Here is a 16,791-nt window from a genome sequence, read left to right as displayed (position 1 = left end):
ATACACCACTGAATAATTAATTAAACGTGTCATTAATACATTAAAATTGGAATTAAATATATAAATGTGTCATTAGTTCATCAAAATACCAATTCAATGTATGTAAAAAAAAGTATAGTATTTAATTTATTATTTCATGGTCTACTGCTTCATGAATTTTTTTTATCTGTCAAAGTTGCCCGACAAAGTCAGTGAGCAGGGCTCATGCCGATCTCGTCAAGCCCAAACTTTTTGGTCTGAAGCCTTTCAGACCAAAGCACCCCCCCCCCCCCCCCCCCCCCCCATCTCAATTATAATTGTTGGTGACTTTTCAAATCCTGAACTCCTGTTACGGCTCTCAGCTTTAACTTTTAAAAATCATAAAATAAACAGCATCACACAAAGACTTGCAGGTAAAAAACAAAACCCATAATATTTCTTCCCTCCGTTTTGAGGAACATTGATTCATATGTTTGACAAATGGCAAACAGCAATGTAATATAGCACCAACATAGAAACACAGCCTTGAGTCATCGCTTTTCAAGTCCACGGAAACCACCTAACGACAACTCATCAATACAGTCCCATAACTTGTTTGAAGTAATGTATGATCTGATTTGCATGAAACATTTGCCACCACAGTCCATCTCAAGCCTACAAGTGCTTTTTGGATGGAGATAAATTACTGTAATTTCATTAATGTGGATTATTGATGTTCTGGCAAAGTCCTTGGGGCACGCTTATTCAAAGACATGCTGAATAAATCATATTTAAACTCACTTTTTCAGAGTGGCTGGGACATACTGAGCACTTTTGTCACAAAGACAGACGAAAATGTTTGCACCCACGAGTGGATGACAGCTCATCCTCTTGATTTAAACAGAACATACCGTCACGGCCTCTCAGCATCTTTTACATAACCCAACCCATCACAGTGATGAAAGCACAGACACACACAGACACACACACACACACTGATTGAATTTGACATAATGCATCATATGTGTTTTATGAAGCAGGAGTGCATCGATTTTTAAGCGAAACAAGTTCAACAGGTGACTGTGGCTGAAACGTTAAAGCTGAGGAGAATTGGTCTGTGTAAAAAAAGTCTTTGGGTGAAGACACTGAAGTTGCTGCCAATGGTGTGAGAGCCAAAATATATATTCTTTTTAAAGTTTTCCACATCAGATTTTAAGATAGCTTTCCTACGCATTTGTCATCCAAGAGAGAAGCATTAAAAAAAAAAAATTAAGTGGACAAGATAAAATATTATGTCTCCCGTTACCGATCTGGTGTTTGTCAGAGAATCCGTGCAAATGAGTGGATTTTACAAGAAGAACAGCGCGCTAACATAACCCAAAAAAATCAATATAGTGTTTTAAATGACTGCACCGTGTTGTGACTGTGAAAATTAAGTCTTGGGTCAGGCTGACCTGTAATCTGCACTTCCTCCTGGTAAATGCTCGCAGTCCAACATGGCACATAGGCACTTCCCTGTTGCAACCACATTTAGTTACTGAGCTTCACAGAATCTGAACAACCTTTTATATTCTATTCATTTCTTCAAGCTTTTGACAACACAAAAGAAAAATAAAGTTCACAGCAAGGTTGGAGAATTGGAAACATTTGTGGAGAGCGGGAGAAAGGAAGCAAAGAAGTGAAAAGGGGAATCGATGAAAGAGGAAAAAACGGGCGCAGCGCACCAAATGTCCTGTCGAAGCATAACAGATCAGCACTGATCCACACTAATGAGCACCTCACAATGGAAGTACGCAGCTGAGAATCATGTAACACTGGCTTACAACCATGAAACAGTGATAGTGGAAAAACTCCAGACACAGATTTTAGGCGAATCATCTTGGTCGTCATTTAACTTCCATCTCCAATGAGCGGCAGGCAGCCACTCTAGTTTATTTAGGAAAAAATCTCTGGAAAAGGATGATGAAGAAGAGAAATACAGAAGGAAAGTTATAATAATATGAAGGAGTAAATGGACTTCAACTGAATAGTCACATTCACCCATTCACACACCCCATTGATGACAGTTGCCATACAAAAGTCAATAGCGGCACATTCAATACAGAGGACACCATTTACTGTACTTCTAGTGTAAGTGCAAAGTGCTTCACATGAGCTAACTGAGTTAATCTTTTAGGACAGCTTCAATAACATTGATGTCACAGATTCATGGATTTTATGTAATCTCATTTAGGAAAGGTCAAAATACTCTTTACTGTAGATTTTAAATGTACCATAAGAATTGAGAGACTTGGTGTGTTTCAAACTTCTCTTCGTGTTTGGACAGTCTTTTTTGGTATAAACAGAGCTGTGCAATAGAATGGTATGGAATCATGTTGTGATATAAGACTTGATATTGTTTTAGACGTTGGATAAGTTTTCCCATTCTTTTTAAGGCTCCACTTGAGTAAAGTGATATAATTTAAGAATTTAACAGACTGTTGTAACTGTTTAAGATGTGCTATTACACTCTGGATCATTATGTGGCTGATTTTTGTCTGTTTTGTTTAGATTTCTGAAAAATCTGGTTTGAAGAACAATCTTTCTTTTCAGTGGTAAACAATCCCAGTGTACAGTGCAGAGCCTTCTCTCTCTCTTGGTCTCTCTCTCTCTCTCTCTTTCAGGCTTATATGGCTGCTGTGGGACATCACAGTAGCAGGGTAACCATAGCAACGCTCATGACACCGACAGTGTAGCCATGGTTACCGCAGCGCAGCCAGACCAGCATCAGCGGGAGGTGCCAGCTCCTCGCTCTCCACGTCTCCACTTCCACATCATAACACGAGACGGCAGCGTGGTGATGATGTCAGCCCGGGCTCGGTTTGAACCAGGAAGAGAGGAGGAGGAGGAGGAGGAGGTGCACAGTACGGGGAGGGGCAAAAAGAGACAGCGGGGAGGATCTCAGGAATAAAAATGACATGCTCTCTTGTGCTGCCGAGTGTGTAACAAACGACCTGCCGCTGCAGCTCGTGTTCCTCTCCTCTCCTGCAGAGCCATGCCAATACCCTGTGCAGGACACATTTATCATGCATCAGCCGTAAATTACTACATCCATCACCCATGGTTAACATATAAGCCTCCTGTCCGCGGGCAATAAACACGTAGGGGCAAGTCCAGTCCGCTCAGGGAGGAACAAGCTCTTGGTAAAACCATGAGACTGTTTTTATTACATTTAATCCATGACATATTTGTCTTGATAAGATTATTTCTGTCAACTCTTTCTGCACCGTGTTTCTCAGACATCAATCAGACCGCCTGGGTGGGGCCGTGAACTGCTGAGAAAACTTAGCTTTCTGGGTTTTCCTTGGTCTTTGCCAGTTTACTGAGAGTCTTCAGAGAGTGCTTCTGGATTCAGGAGTTAGCTTTCAGCACAAAGCAGGTCAAACAAACCAGATTGCTGTGTCAGCCAATATGGGAGAGCATGACACTGGATCGCAGTGTTGCTGTACTAGTAAGTCTAACAAGCCCTAAAATGTAATCAAAGAAATAGCAAATTTCAATTAGGTATCACTTTTGTTGTAGTCAGAAACATTTTTGCGATCATTTTTTTTTTTTTTTGATCTCACGAGTTGCCTGAAAAATGCTGAAATCACAATCAGAAATCAGGAAAACAAAACCTGTGTTTCAACTCTGTGGTCATCAACAACTCCATTGAAAAGTGCCAAATAAAGATAAATTTACTTAAATCAGGAAAGCACAGAGGATTTTTCAGAAATAACTTCTTGCACCCGTCAAAAAGACGATGGCCACAGGGGGTGTTTTGCCCCTTGTGGCCCCTCCGGCTATTACTTGAAGCATATCATTAAAACTCCCTCCTGTGGATCATCAGTGCAATGATGGGGCAACAAAGACATTAAAAATCAAATGAAAACAGTTCCTGAGTAGTTGCAGCCGACAAGAAGATTGTTATTGACCTCTCCGTGGCACTCTGGATACGCTCAGGCTTTGTGAAAGTTTTGGCCTCCAGCTATGCTCATCTCCCAGCACGACCTTATCTCACATCAAAAGGCAAACCTAGTTTATATTTAATATGTTTTGCAATTTGTAGACTCTCAAGTGGTTTCTGAAGGTGTTTCACAGAACCACCCGTTGCAGCATTTAAACTCAATTAAGGTTGAAACGTGAAAAGTCGCCCCAATTATTTTTTTCACGGCTTTCAAATCACAGCGGTGATATCAAAGCGGACGAACAGGTAACATTGGGATTCTGGACACTGCTCATGTACACAGCTTAATACCTATCACCTGTAATCCAGTTAGAGCTCCGAGCACAGTCAGAGAATACAGATGAGGAGCCACGTCCAGGCCGTTCCATCTATCATTCACGCAGTGAAAACTCTCTGGAGCATAAATCACGGCTCGACTCGTCTTTTGTCTGATTTAATTGTGAAGACAAAGTCAACAGCGGCGTTTTAATGAGGAAACAAAAGCGAGACCATCCAAGTGACATTAATCCGACACTCCGTGAGGCTGATGCGTGCAATGAGCGCTCACTTGAAAAACGCCTTGATGGGAACAGTCAGACATGAAAACCCAACAGAAGTTCAATAATGTCACATTATGAAACAGTCGGATTGTTAGATTCGGGCGAAAAGAGCAGAGGAGGATGGGGTTGGTTCCCACTGCTCCACACCAGAGGTGGTCAGTGCAAAGTGTGGCCTTTTCACTTAGCAAAGTGTGAAGCCATTAAATTCAAAGGCACTCCATCCTTTTAAAAAATTTAAATGCCTTTATCGATTTGGCTGTGGGCAAACTCGGCTGCCTCCAGCCGATTTATGTGCTCGACTGTAAAGAAACCAGCAGAAAAGCCCTGGATGGGCCAACGCTGCTTCGCTGGGCAGATTAATCATCAACCAGGCTTCATTCCTCAAATGCTGGTCTAATTCAAACCAACATGTAATGCGAGAAATAATACGGCTGTTTAGGATGCAATGACAGTTGGATTATATTTGAGAGTGTACATTGATACAGCAGTGCATGATGATTTTTTAAAATTAAACGCATTATAATGACACTGCCATTCCTCAAAATTTCACAAGACACCATGAAGTTAAGTTTCACAGTGTAATCCACCCATCTTCTGTCATGCTTCATCCAAGTTAAGAATGTGAAGCAATGGAGCCAATCACAGTTCCACCATGATCAGATCCTCAGACCATTACAGCCTCACAGAGAGACCGACCTTCGGCCACTCACGCATGAAATAACACTGATGGGCAATTTAGAGTCACCAATCAACCCCAAGCACACATTTTTTTAATTGTGGGAGAAAACTAGAGTCGTCCCACTTCACCAATCACTGGCAGAAGGATATGTTAAAGACAGATACTCGGTGAGAAAATACCAGAAAATCACAAACCTAATTATTAACCGTTGTACTTTTACTTATCATTAGACTAGACTAGAGTTATTAGTAAACCTTTACTGAACAGGACCTAATATATCTTAACACAGTGCTGCATAGCTGTATCCCTTTGTGAGTTTACCAGCAGATAGTTTGAGGAGAAAGTGAAGGGCATGTTTCAGATGTATAACAGTAACCCTTTTAAATATTCTGGAATGTACTTTCAGCATAATGACTATTACATGAGTCAGAAGACATGTACTTGGCATACTTTGCCCATAGGTAGCTGGGATTGGCCCCCGTGACCCAAGGTCAGATAAAAGCGTTAATGAAGATGAATGGATGAATGGAGAGAAAGCCATTCTAACTCACTTCAAAAGTCAGTAATGCACGGCCCGATTCAAGACGCTAATAAAATGGCTGTTTGTAGATTATATTGCATTTTAGTCAGTAGATATGTGTCCTTTTGTGTCTCAACAATTTTATACATGCTGTGTGTTCTTCATAAAGGTCATTTTGTTATGGTTTCGTCCAAAAACACAGTAAGACATTTGTTTTTTGTTGGTCAGTCATTCAAACGATTTCTATTTCTTCAAAAGAGAACTTCATGATCAATGCACCTTCACCTGTGTTGTCAGGTCAGTTCTGAAACTGATACAGCTAACATTGGGTAAAGACAAATCACACCCAGTCCATCACAAAGAGACTGTCACACAAACTCACATTTACAAATCGGGGCAATTTTGGAGTCACTGATCATCTAAAAAGTGTGTTTTTTGACTGTTGGAGGAAACTTGCACACTCATGCAAACCCAGACGGATGGGTATGGCCAGGATTCAAACCGGTGTTGTCTGTCACTACTACAGAATTTTCATGTAATCACCTTATATGACATGTAGAGTAACCCCACCACTTAGTTATGAGCAAAACTGTTTTAAAACTTGTTATGTTTGTTCAGAATTTACATGAGCAAAAACAACAAGTGCTGTTTGTAGCTCAAAGCGGTAGCTGATGCAGACAGACTGAGCTGTGTGTGCGTGTGCGTGCGTGTGTGTGTGTGTGTGTGTGTGTACACCAGCGCTTAGACAGCAGAGCCTGACTACAGCAGCAGTATAATGGTCTGCTGAGCAGATTACCGCTGACATCACAACATATAATTCATGCGAAATTCATGAGCTGAGAGCGGCTCAGGAACACACATTTCATAAGCTACCTCACCACAAAGACACACACCACTTTCATCTTAATTTAATAAAAAAATAAAAAACATGGTTGGAAACACTCACATATACATACATTAAGGGATACACAAAGGAACTGTGGGACATAATGAAATCTCAGGGGGAGAAGTTGGATCTATACAGTCTATATATAAGACAATCAATAGATCATCGCACAAGAATTACAATGGGATGCATATGCAGCAAACCATAAACCTTTCTTTGTATACGTATATGTGTGTTTGAAGCTTGTATTGCGAGCAGTGTGAGCAACTGAATTCGTTCACGAAACCACCATGGGGATGTTCAATAGGTGATTCATTCCTGTTTTGTTTTTTTCTTTCAGATTTATAATTGTACATTGATGATACTCCATAATCCATGATTTCATTATTGAATCAACTATTGAGGTTGATCATAATTAGGACCTTTCAGGGAAATTCTGCTTTATTTCAGGGCTGTGACAAGCCAATATTTTAAAGAAATTAAGGGAGGAATCTTTCAAATTTAGAGACTTTTTACACTAAATAATTATGAAATATTTCAGCATTTGGTCAATATGGTGATTTGAAGCACACCATATCATACTAAATAGGGTGTTAAATAAGGGTGTTTACTCTTTAGAGTAGTGATATATCCTGGGATAACGCTCGTGTATGGCACTTCAAAGAATTTGAAGTGATGATGTGTGTGAGGTGTTTGAGGATTTGAGTTTTCCTGGTATTTGTACCTTCTGATTGTTAGTTAGTGTCATGTGTGACATTATTGTGTGTGTTTCATCTCCTATTATAATGGTTCTCTACAGGGGCCCGACTGGGACATTGGTTTGCCCTCGCAGGTGAGATAATCTGCACTCCTATTAGCTTTAAGTGGCTGTAAACCGTTTAATGGGTGGGAGCGAGGCAGAGGCTCTCCTCTTCAGCAACCATCTGCTCTATTGCACCCCTCCATGTGGGTACAACGTTTTCCCCAACTAACTGACTGCCAGGTCATTGTCCAGACACGGTATTATTTTCTTAATGCAGGCGTATGAAAGTCTGTCTTCTACCAAATGTAATGCACACGTTCATTATGGCAATACTAATACTTTGTTTGCTATTCTGTTTTCCTTCATCCATCTTGGCTTTACAGTCAGATCTTCATTTGTATCTCATGCAAGTCAAGTAAAATATCAAATTGTCTCAAGCAAGAATTAAAATCCTTTTCTATTTAACTAGATTTGTTGGAGTCAAAGCTATACTGTCAACCAATGTGCAACATTGGCACGAAGTAAAGTAAAGAAAATGCCCCTTTAAAAGACTATAATACACAATTATGTTGAATTCAACAATCAGCTTATCAGCATTGACCACACAATGAGTGAAGACTAAGTCCACAATTCCAATAAAACAGCGAGGAGACTTAAATATTTAAAAGTGTGTTGCCACTCATGGTGACATTGCCACAGTCTGCATGTCACAATGGAGGATTTAAAAAGCCACCTCCAGCAACAAAATGTAGAGACAATTATATTTGACATTTACTAACATTTGTGCTGCAGACGTTGATGTCACGGCGGATCTGCCTGGTATTAACCAGGATGACGATGACTCGCTCAACGATAACATTTATTAGTTAGTGCTAGAATTTGTTATCTCCCATTCCAATGGTCTAACAATATTCCAATACTAGTATGAATAAGCCTAAAGGTACATTTGTGAGTAGTGTTACTTCCATCTCAGAATCAGGGAACAAGACAAGATGACAAGTGTGGCTGTAAAAGTGGATTTTCTGTTAGTGCAGCAGCACTTAAATGTGACACCCTGAAGTCAAAGATGGGGAGTTATTAGTAATTTTACAACAGCTTTTAATGGCACTGAAACAACAAAAGCTTTTAACACTTTCAGCTCCTCACTTTCTCTGTTTTTACTGCAGACTTCAGACTATTAGCACATTATGCCACTGATCTGTTTCCCATCCAAAACTTCAGACAACAATTTTGACATTTACTTTTGGATTTTTTACGAATTGGTTGATTGAATACGACAAAGATACTCAATGTTTCCGTGAATCACTGGTCAAAATAATACTCATACCTGTATGTGTTTTGGTTGTAAACTGAGGTTTTGACACATCGGAGCTTTTAAAGACATCCCCCAGCATGTGAAGTTTATTTAAATCTATTATAAATGTCTTACACGGTTATTATAAAAGAAAAACAAAGGTGTTTAAGGAGCTTTCCTCCAGCTGGGTCTCCCCGCGGGGGTTTCTGTCACTGAATGGTGTCTAAATATTGACCTCTTTCCCCTCACTCCTTCCATTCATCTATCCTCTGTCTTTATTTTTCTTTCTTTCTAGCCCAGAGCTGCGGCTTCTCCTCTTGAGTGTTTACAGTATTATTGCTCCACAGTCATCGCTCGGCCCCTCCATCAGTTACTCGACTGGCTCTCTGTCCTTGGGTGCGTGGGGTGTCTCAGACAGGCTTGTGTTACAGCTATCCAGGCATGAAATTACCCCTGCAGCCCCTGCGGGGTCCTAAAAGATGCTCCATTGTTGACGCACAAATATTGGCAGTCAGAAGGGGGAACATGAGGCAGAGGCAAGCACAATGCTAATTATCTGCTTAGCACAGCATCACTGGACAGGGAAGTTCAGAAAGCTGTGTTCTTACTTCATGGTGGGACAGAGTTTGAGAAGAATTAATTTGTAAATGGGGAAATTATAACAATGGGTTGTTAGGCATCATATCCACTATTAATCACATAGTAAAAGTTCAAATGCTCAGGTGAGATTGATGGAAATCTGTAGAAGCCACACAATTATGACAAAGGCAATGTAGGGAGGCATTACACAAGCTATGACCGAAAAAGCTTGTTATTTGAGTAAAAACATTGATAGCATTGTAAAAAAAAAAGGTTACACTTACAATGGTAGTGATGTTATTTGTGTTGTTACCATGATATCAAGTGGTTGACACCGCTATGCTGATGACAGTCAAGTCTACCTATCAAAGGAGGAGGTGAGTGTGGCCCAACCACTTACAAAACTATGTAACTAGTAAGAAAAGACCAATAACAATTATTTTCAGAAATACCTTGTAACATAATCTCATACAGAAAGACAATGTATCGGTGCAAGTTGTGCTGAAGTCTCATGTTGCGGAGTTCACTTTGTGGCAGCGACAGTTCAGCCAGTATGAGGTACACAGTGTCCAGTCGTGGAAGTGTGTGTGCTTTGTTTGGTCCAAAGAGCGAAGCTGTGATATATGTGATGTATTATTCTTTGGTTTGCCCTTGCACTACACTTGCTCTCTCCTACTGTGAGTGTGTCCATCAGGTCGCAGAGGGTTCTCTGCTCTCCTATATTACTTGTGTGTCCCATAGAGTGTGTGTGTGTGTGTGTGTGTGTGTGTGTGTGTGTGTGTGTGTGTGTGTGTGTGTGTGTGTGTGTGTGTGTGTGTGTAACTTGTGTCAGTCCCACTGGTACCAGTGAAGCTTCAATCGACCCAAAAATCCCTTCTGGCTGAATTCCCCTCATCTTTCCCCTCTAACTCTGCTCTCTGTTGTTTTCTCCCTACCTTTTCTTAAATGTCTTATCTTGCCTTATCCATTTCCCTGATCTCCGTGTATGTCCGTGCCTTTTTTTATGTCCATCCAGTTTTCCTCGTCTTTTTCAATCGCCATGCAGTCTTTCTTTGTGGCATTTGTCTCCTTTCATGTTTTCTTTCACTCCCAGTCTGTCCACCTATCACTTCTGTTCTCATTATATACTTCCCTCATTCTTTTCTTGACAAAAGGTAGCCTTATCTGTCATTCTGATCCTAAATCTCACACTTTTTTGTTCCCTTTTCCCCCCTCTTTTACTCACCTGCCACTCTTTTCTATAAACCGTTTTCAATGTCTCTGCCTTTCTTTATGGCAGTCCCAGTTCATGTGATTGTTTCAAATTCCTCTTCCTGGAGCCAGGATCTCTTAATCACAGAAAGACTGTCGTCATGTTATATTCTTCTCTCATCTGTATTTGTCATCTCCTTCCTTGGAGCTCCAAAACAGAGAGGACTATTTTTCATCTGGTTGTCTTTTAACATATACACCCACATCTTCAGTGTGGAGAGGTTTTCAACATGGCTCAGTCCCCACTTGTTCTCATAAGATCACCGTAACTCTAATCAATCACCGTGACCCAGATAGATGGTTTAAACCCAGGCTACTTTGATGCTCTGACCCATTTAACAGCACTTGTGTCCCTGCAGACGAGCCACAGCTTCTTTTGTGGCCCATTGACATGAGAGAGGGTGTCCTGACCCGCTGCAGACGAAGGAGGAGATATTGAGGGGAAATAAAAGAACGAACCAACAAATTACTGCTATTACATCTCGGGAGATCAGTGTACCTGACAAATGGTCCTTGAAGATTTTTTTTTTCCACCCCAGGTTTATTGTTTCATGGCCTCAGAGAAGCCATTTGGGCCGCTTTTTGCAGCGTAGGATGTTATCACAATCCAGAGCACGAGTTTCAGATCATCTGGATTTCAAAGAGTACAAACTAACATATGGTGGAGGCGCCAATTCACTCTTTTTAAACAAAAAGGAACTTTGTTGGTAGAAGACTTCTATGTGTTTAGTAGTGCTCCAAATACATCTTGTTACACACTAATTGTCTTTATTCTAAAAATCTGGACTATCACTAGAGCTAAACAGGCACGCACAGACAGGAAAGATGCTTTTTTTAAAGTGGTGGAAGGGTATCTTACACACACAAATAAAGAAAAACTGCTGATAACTTGGACTTTATATAAAACACAAAGAATCACTTTCAAAATAAATATTTTTGGACAATAAGCAAAAAGTCTTGGAATTCAGCTATTATTATCGGCACATGAGCTGCTTTCACGTCAACTCTGGATTATCATTTGTAGAGATTGAAAGACATAATGAGACGAGAAAGAACGTGAATGTGTTCAAATGTAACTATTAAAACTGGAAAAAACGAATCAGAAATACACCTGAAAAATCCAGTTAAGTACATAAATGACACGTAAATACTCCCATTCCAACTCTGTGTGTGAGCATTAACTAAGGTGTTTCCAGTTGAAATGCGCCATCCATTACGTTTTCACTCTTAATGAGAACCATGTTTACATGTAGTGGTTATAGACTCTGCACTCATGCATGCCAAACTAACTAATGCACTTCCTCCACAGTCAAAAACACGCACTGCAATAGCTGCCCTCACCCCACATCCCACAAACAATAGGCAGCACTTCCTGAAAGTCAGAAATAACAGGGAACAGTTTCCTTCAGCAGTCAGTGAGGATTTAAAGGGTAGCCATGGCAGACATTTAAAAGAAATGAAACTACTCACTGTTCTTCTTATTGGTCGAATGCGAGTGCTGCATAGGGAATGTTTGAGGGAAAGTAACACGTGCAGCCAACACTGCTTCCACGGTAGGACTGATCTGCAGCCTTCAACCTGTTGTTTTATTTTCAAATGAAAAACACTAAATTTGATATGTGGCTTGGGGAAAATAAAGTGTTTAAGTGACGAGATGAGAACCTCATTGGACCTCTCGATACTTTAACATTCAGTTTCAACCGGCAACATAAAACAAACTTCACCGTCGCAATTCAATTCTTCCGGCTAATTCATAATTTAAGAATTGATTCAGTAATTTTATCATATTGTTGTATTTTTTTTTATTACTGTTGTTTTTGAAATCACTTTTATAGATTGGTGTAGAAGTCAATACTGTTCTATAAATCGGTACCGTGTCCCTATGCTACTAAGAATCATGTTTTAATGCATATTTGCTCTTTAAGATTAGAGATAAAAGAAATTACTTGACTCACTCATTGACGTATGACTGACAAACACATTAGGGACCAGACAGGTTCAGGTTAGGAAAGCTAATTTGCACACATGTCACATTTCTTTTTCCCTCCTACTGTTTATTTTCTGTCTTGTTTGCACTATTTTACTGATTTGCATAAATCCCACCAGAACAGATTCCTCATATTGTGAAAACTATACCTGGCAGTAAATCCGATTCCGATTCTGATACATAATTCACATGCATGACCCAAAACAAACATTTTCTGCTTTCACAAAGGACGTCTAACAGCAGCTCTCCTACATTTGCTTTCATGATTATTCGCATGAATATGAGCGGGTGCAATCTCTAATATCAAACTGTATGTCTACATGCGCACACGTGAATCTGCAGTGACATAATCAACCAAAATAGGCTAATTGCAAATGACTATAAACACACAGACATCAACACACGGTCTTGAATGACCTTCATGGGACACATGCAGAGAAGTGAGAACAGAGGGAGTGGCCTCTGCATCTACCTGACAGAGAAACAAAGAGAGGCTGGAAGAGAACAATTTTATAAAGGACAGAAAGAAAAAAAAGAAAAAGGAAGGGACAGACAGAGAACATGTGAATGACATGCTGCATTTTCCCTCCACTCCCCAGTCACTGAGGATTTTTCTTTTTTCAATTAAGGCTGTTATCTCCTCCTCTGCCAGCCCTCCTACCAAGACCACACATGGTACAGCCCCGTCCTTGCTACCTCTTCTCTTTCTCTCCTTTCCCTCAGCTCATTCCATTACCATTTACTTCGTTTTTATTTCAGTCTATTCCCCTCATTTTATTTAATTTCTCTGTTTTTTCAATCTCAGTTGGAGTTACTGGAGTCGAACCGCCCAGACAATGGATCCTTGATGCTTTGTACCCGAGCATTTCACCTCCCTCCATCTGTCTACCTCTTCTTTTTTTAACCTCCTCTGTTGCTCCTTTGTGTTTGGTCACCTTAGGGCAGAATAAAGACTTTTTTTTGGTCAATGTCTAGCACCCTGCATGAACAAAGAGCCACCAGGAACCAAGCTGGGAGCAGTGCAACACGGAGGCTTTAGAGCGATCGTCTAAGAATCAATGTGAAGCAGATTTTCTCTCATGAAACGAGGATAGCAATTTGAGAAATCCTAAAACTACTGTCAGATTTTTTGCTGTACATCATCCTGGACACGAAGCAGCATCTGTTATCAAGTTATTTATAGCATCAATTCTGACAAGAACAATAACGTATTTATTGTGTTTTCTAATGAATTATGTCACTTCAAATAGCCATTTTTCATATTTGAATGGGTAAAACAGAAACAAAGGCTATGGCTTTTATTAACTGTCTATTGAAATGACACAGTGAGACTCACTCAGCCACAACAAAGCAAGAGCAGGAATGGCTTCAGCAAAAGGAAAAGCTGCAGTGAAGCAGAGCAGAAGCCGGTTCACAGTCTAGACTGTGGACAAATCAGAAGTAAACAAAAGGCAGCAGGAAGGGAAGGGAAGAAGGAGTTTGAGAGCCCATGTCAGTCATGAGCTTTTACTTCGAGTCACCTTCAGTTTGATTTTCGTCCTGATCATCACTTTTCCACTTCACCTCAATCAATCATTCCCTGAATTTGAACCACTTTGGCCTTAAGATTACAAAACGCTTGGAAAAGATGCGTTTCATCCATCCTCCTCCTTTCTGTCTCAGTCAGGGCTTTTTCAGTCCCTGGAACTCAAGCCTGTTCACTCCTACATCACATCCAACCTTGCCTCCTTCAAAGGTCAAACAGCTGGAACGGATCAATGGCTTTGGAGAGGGGAGGAAAGATGGCAGCAGACGGGAAGAAATACAGAGGCGGAAGTGGACAACAGGACAGGAATGATGAGCGCAAGAGGGAGGGCAAGCAATGGTGTGAAGGAGGGGCAGAAGGAGAGTGAGAGAAGGAGAGATTTAAAAAGAAAGGATTGAGATGGAAAAAGAAATGGCCACGTCAGCATTCCTCTGAGGGAACAGGAGAGTAAGAGAGAAAGAATGGGTGGTGATAATAAATGAGGGGAAGAAGCTGAGCTGAGGAGGAGGAGGAGGAGGAGGAGGAGGAGGAGGAGGAGGAAGAGGAGGAGGAGGAGGAGGCGTGGGATGAGGAATCAAGCTGTAAGGGAGGAACAAGCAAAGAAGTGAGTGAAGACAGAGACAATTAAGAGGGAAGAAAACATCTTCCCTCTCCTTGTTTTACCTAATTATGCTGATCGTCCACAGGAGAGACGTGTGGGAGTGTACAGTTATGTGTGTTAATGCGATAGTGAGCCACATACACAGATACATTAGCAGGCCTTGTGCCCAGACAAAGGTTTTACAATAACACTTCACTGTTATAATGCATGCACCAAGACATTCATCATATATACAGATATATAAAATTGTTTCAGAATAAGCCAATGTTTCTGTTTCCTTTGTGAATTTGGGACTTAGAGTCATTATCACAATAAAATTTCATTCATATTAAATTGTAAATAACATTACAGCTTGAGCATTGAAGGTCAATTAGTCAGCTCTTTCATGGTATCAAGTATTTCTGAATTATGATTTAAAACTTCATTTTAGTCTTGTTCTTACTAAAATACTCAAACTGACTGCATTTTCTGAAGCACTTTATTTTATATGCCAGTGTTTATGATATCCTTAGTGTTATTTATCCGTTATTCAAACGGGTACATTTGATCATCTATGACTAGATTGGCTAAATAAACACAAAACAATCTAGCAGCCAGCGCACATGATTGTTGGAAACGTCTTAATTTTGAAGCTCCATCAGCTGAGTAGAAACTAACCCCTCTTTAGGTCCCTGCATGCTGCTGATGGCCTGCAGCAGCAGAGGAAAGGTCCACAGCATAACTGTGCTTTTTAAAGAATATCGATGCCAGTGCTGACTGGAGGCTGCAGCCGCCACACGATCAATAATTCACAAACCTCCTTTACACCTGTGAACTATCAAAGCTTTCATTGTCTGGGTGTGCTCCTGTCTTTGGTCTAAAAGCTTTTCTCTGCTAATCTTCAGAACACTCGTTTTGAATTGCATATAAATAAAAAAGTGTATATCTCCATGACATCTCTCTCCAAAAAAACCTTTCCTTTCCGAATGTTTCAGTCCATGTGATGGACTTGAAAAATCAAAGGCAACACACAGATGAGTGAGACATTTCTGATGAGCAGAGACACAAACTGTGCTCTCTGAATTATATCAGCTATGCGAGGAACTCACTCCAGAGGAGGGTTGGCATAACTCTGAGACCCAAACGCAGCTTATGAAACCCCGACAGTCAGTCAACATGAAGCAGACCCTCTGCATGCCAGCTGTCTGCTCGATCCACACACTAAGTACTTCCAACAGCAAAACATCCTTCCATCAGTGAGTCTGTGTCTTTTCCTAACATCTTGGGTCACTACAGCAGATCGGATGATCCGTTTATTTGGTCTGGTGACGCAACATAAACTGTTTTGGGTTTAAGGGGATTCTTCGGGGTCCACCTGTTGGTAGTAGGACTGGAAACAGCAAAGATCTGCTTTCCGAACCTCTTCACCGTGACGAACCCTGGACTTATAACAAACAACAAATGTGCAGAGTTTTCTGCTTTAATCTTATTTGGCTTCTGGGTACTAATTTGTGTAGGTCTGCATAAAAACAATTGTGCTTTCATTTTAAACATTGATGCAATGGAACATCACTAGCATTACGCCAACCACCATCTTTAGAACAACACACTGAGACAATGTTTATCTCCTGAAAAGATGACTAACAAACATATTTGTTTCTTTGTTTGACAAACATATTGAGACACATATATTCAAGCTTGTCCATGCAAATGATATGCAAAGAGGTTCAGCCAGCAGCTGATATTCAAGAGTCAATATTGACTGTGAAAACAAATTAATGTATGGTGCAAATAGAGACGTTTCAACCACGGCGTCTAACGTTTATCAGCTTAAGGCCAACAACATCCTGAATTAAACTAGTCAAAAACACTGGCCACTTTAAGAAGTACAGAATTCCTTGATTTTCCTTGATTTTTGGAATGATTACCCAAACTAATGAAGGAAAACCATTGATAGCAGGAGGGGAATTAAATTGATGCAGATATTGTACTCTCCGTTTCCTTATTAACTGATTGGTTGCATGTGATTTGAAGACAGAAACAGCACAAACAGTGGAACAGTCCAGCTCCACAAGAGCAGACAGGACAATGTCTCCTGCCAGTGATCCGGTCATCCATACAGCCCTGACCCAGATCAGAGGCCCAGTCCTGGGCTGAGTCCAGGACCACAAGAACATCAGAAACAATGCGCAGAAGCAAAAGCAATAGAAATATGGGGCCTCAATTTCTGCCTGTCACTCGGACTGGACTCCTCAGAGAGTCCTTC

At 40.6% G+C, this 16,791-nt stretch overlaps 1 protein-coding gene across 1 annotated transcript in view; it reads right to left on the bottom strand.

The window, feature by feature from the left end:
- Positions 1–16,791, bottom strand: part of mtcl2 (microtubule crosslinking factor 2) — a gene marked incomplete at its 5' end in the record, with an annotated part of 91,954 nt that overhangs the window by 51,605 nt on the left and 23,558 nt on the right. The gene's annotated exons all lie outside the window — the stretch shown is intronic.

Source organism: Lipophrys pholis (genome assembly GCF_963383615.2).
Source record: "Lipophrys pholis genome assembly, chromosome: 8".
Taxonomy (NCBI): Eukaryota; Metazoa; Chordata; class Actinopteri; order Blenniiformes; family Blenniidae; genus Lipophrys; species Lipophrys pholis.
The sequence above is the reverse complement of the archived record's forward strand: the minus strand, read 5'-3'. Positions and strand labels throughout refer to the sequence as shown.